The sequence below is a fragment of the Rattus norvegicus genome, chromosome 4 (genome assembly GCF_021556685.1).
Source record: "Rattus norvegicus strain SHRSP/BbbUtx chromosome 4, alternate assembly SHRSP_T2T, whole genome shotgun sequence".
NCBI classification, from domain to species: Eukaryota; Metazoa; Chordata; class Mammalia; order Rodentia; family Muridae; genus Rattus; species Rattus norvegicus.
Window position 1 is genome coordinate 175792313 of NC_141537.1, and position 3203 is coordinate 175795515.

Here is a 3203-nt window from a genome sequence, read left to right on the forward strand (position 1 = left end):
GTCTGTAAGTTAACACATCCCAGAAGATTTTAGCTGATTGTTACAAGGATGCTAGGTGAAAGACAGAGGCCAATGAATGGCTGTTAAGGGGGAGGAAGAAAGCCCGAGATACTCTGGGTCTGGGTTTGCAACCTCCCAACTTTCCACAGTCAGCTTTAACTTGGTCGTTAACTTGGGTGTGACTTGCCACTGGTCACGGCTTAGTTCTCTTCTCTGGAAGGCAAATAAAAGCTCTGGAAATCGTTGATTTCAAGGAAGGGATTTTTTTTCCTCTGTGAGAGGTTACAATGTAGCCCTGTTCTCAGGAGGTTCCTCCCCAGCCCTTATTTTTAATGTTCAGTTTCCTTTAATAATCCCCATCTCCCTTGAAGGGTGGGTGCAGACAGCTAGGTGACTGGCAAGCCATGTTCACTTGAAGATCTTGCCTTGACTGACTACTTTGCCCTCGTGCTGGAAGGCCCCCAGGAAAAGTACCCCCAAAAGCAGGGTCTGGGACTCCCTGCTACCAGGATCCTGTTTCTGCCATGTATACGACTCATAGTCCACCTGCCCATCTGGACTCAGTCGAAAGGCAAGCTCGTGGCCTTGGAAGAACCAAACGCCAAAAATGGAGCTGCTGCTGTTGGTTCCAAAGAGGATAACACTAGCAAAGGCATTCTTCTTCAGTTTGTCCATTTGCTGGAACATTCCAGTGACGAGGTTGCAACTCATGAAGGTCTGGGTGAGCTCTTCAGGGAAGCGGTATTCAGCATACCACAGGGACCAGCCATCCTTATCAGAGTGCTCCCAAAAACATGGCATCGCCACAGAGAGGGTAGCCTCATTGGAGTACTTAACGCTTAAGTTCATCCACCACAAAGGTACTCTTGGGCAGGGGAGCGGAAGGGTCCTTGGCCTTGGGCTCCGCAGCCAATACCTGTTCAAACTCATCCATCTCTTCCTCAGGAGTTGGGGCAGCTGCCTTGTTTTCCTCTTTCTATTCAGTCTGCGGCTTCTGTTTCTCTTCTCTTGAACTCTTCTTTCCTTAGGGTATCTTTTTTTTTTTTTTTTTTTTTTTTTTGGCTGGCTCTCTGCAAAGTTCTTAGCATTAAACTGCAGCATCTTCTCACACAGTTACACCCCCCTCCCAAAATGGCCCTGAACTGGGGCTGGTTAATGCAGGTAAGGAACCATCGAGTGGTATTGGGGAAGGCCTAGGGAAAAGAAGGCTCTAAGACCTGTTTATAGAGCCACAACAGGGTGCAAGCAATTGTGATATCAGCTAGTATTACTCGCTCACCCACCAGAAGTCTGTGTCTTCAAGTGAGTGTCAAGGAGCCTCTTCTGTATTTTCAGTGGCCTGTTTGTTGCAGTGCCTAATGCCTAAGGTGGGGAATACCCAGGTGCTAGCTGGAGGAACGATGTCACTGTCAGCAAAGCTCACCCATGGCACCGCCTGAGCTGCTGCCTCTGGCCTACTTCCACACAGCTCCTCATCCAACACACACAATCTGTCATCACCCTCAAATGCTGGAACCTTGCCGGCAGGAAATTTACAGAGAAATTCAGGGGTGTGGTTGGTTTGGCCAGAGTGGAAGTGGGGTAGTGCAGAGAGCACGTGGCCCCGAGCCCTGCTTTACTGACCAGCAATGAGGGTCTTAAAGGCCTTCCTGTTTTCAGGGTCTGCGTGCAGAGTTCCAGCTGCCATGGTGGTTCTGCAGAGAAAGGGGGTGGTCAGGAGTTTCCCTTTAAGGGTTAAATGGCTGGAAATGGTCTAGCAATAAGGCTTGGGTTCGATTACAGGATTGGGAGACACGTTCATGTTTCATTTCCATGTGTTTCTTTCATGTCTGATCATTGAGTATGTATTACCTATTTTCTGGGTGTGATAACCACCTTTTCTGTCTCAGTACTGCAGATTAAATCCATGGCCCTAGGTATACAAGGCACACAGTCACACAGCTCCAACCATCACATTCCTGATGTTCCCAGAATGTGCAAGAGTCCCTGTCCTCTGAGACCTGGAACTTTCTAGCTCTCTGAGCCCCTGACCTGGTCTTGAACTTGACATAAGACAACTCATTTGTCAACTGAACGGCTCCTTTGCAGGTTGCCCCTGAATGTTTCACAAGAAAGAAAGAATAGCCTTGCTATGATATAAGAATATCTTCCTATGGTGTTTGTAATTCTGGGCAGGGAGTGAAGCAATTAAACAGCACAGCTGCGCACATGCTCCTGGTATCGTTCATGAACACATTCCCATTGTCTTCTTTCTCCATATGGGATCTCATTGTGTCTTTAATTTTTTATAAACCGTGTTGATGTGGGATGGGATGCTCTTTAGCCGACACCCGTTCCAGCTGCAGTTGATATGTGGCGATGAATTTTTAGAGGGAAAGGCCCTTTTTGTAGAAAATTTACTTAGAATAAGTCCTGTCCTTGCTACTAAAAGGACTGAAGTGGAGTCTACCTTAGGTGAGCCAGCCTGAGGCTTCCCTTCACCGATTCGAGCTGTCTCCTAGGGCACTGCACCGTAGGCATGTGTTCAGCTTGCAAACTACAGGATGCAGAAGTGTTTGTGTGAGCACTTGGGGTTCTGGTTTAAAGCAGAAGCAAGTCCACGCTCAGTACGTCGGTCATGGTCGTTCATACGATGTGATGTGCGGCTGGGAGATGATTCTAGGATCCGAGTTCCCTCTCCAAATCCCAGATAAAAGTGCCAGAGGTGCTGGTGCACACTGGTAGTTCCTGACTGGGAGGGTGGAGGTCTGTAGCTCACTGGATAGCCATCCTTGTCTAATTGTCAAGCTCCAGGCCAGGGACAGGTATTGTCTCAGAAAATAAAGTGGGTGCAGAAGAGATGGCTCACCAGTAAGGGACTGGTAAGGTGCTTTTGCAGAGCACCCAGGTTTGGTTCCCAGCACCTACATCATGGCTCACAGTTGTGTGTGACTCCAGTTCTAGGGGATCTGACGTGCAGACACCAAGCAGGCATTTGGTTTACATATACACATGCATTCAAACACTCATATACATAAAAAAAATCTCCTGAGGTTGTCCTATGGCTCCCACTCACAGACATATACCTGCAGACACACATGTACCTGCAGGCACACATGTACCTGCAGACACACATGAAGCTGCACACACACATGCATCTGCACACACACATGCATCTGCACACACAGTATACCTGCAGACACACATTCACCAGCACCCACGAA

General features: G+C 48.2%; 1 pseudogene; it reads right to left on the reverse strand.

Annotated features, from left to right (window-relative positions):
* Positions 1-408: 408 nt before the first annotated feature.
* Eef1g-ps3 (eukaryotic translation elongation factor 1 gamma, pseudogene 3) lies at positions 409-1705 on the reverse strand (annotated as a pseudogene).
* Positions 1706-3203: the final 1498 nt, after the last annotated feature.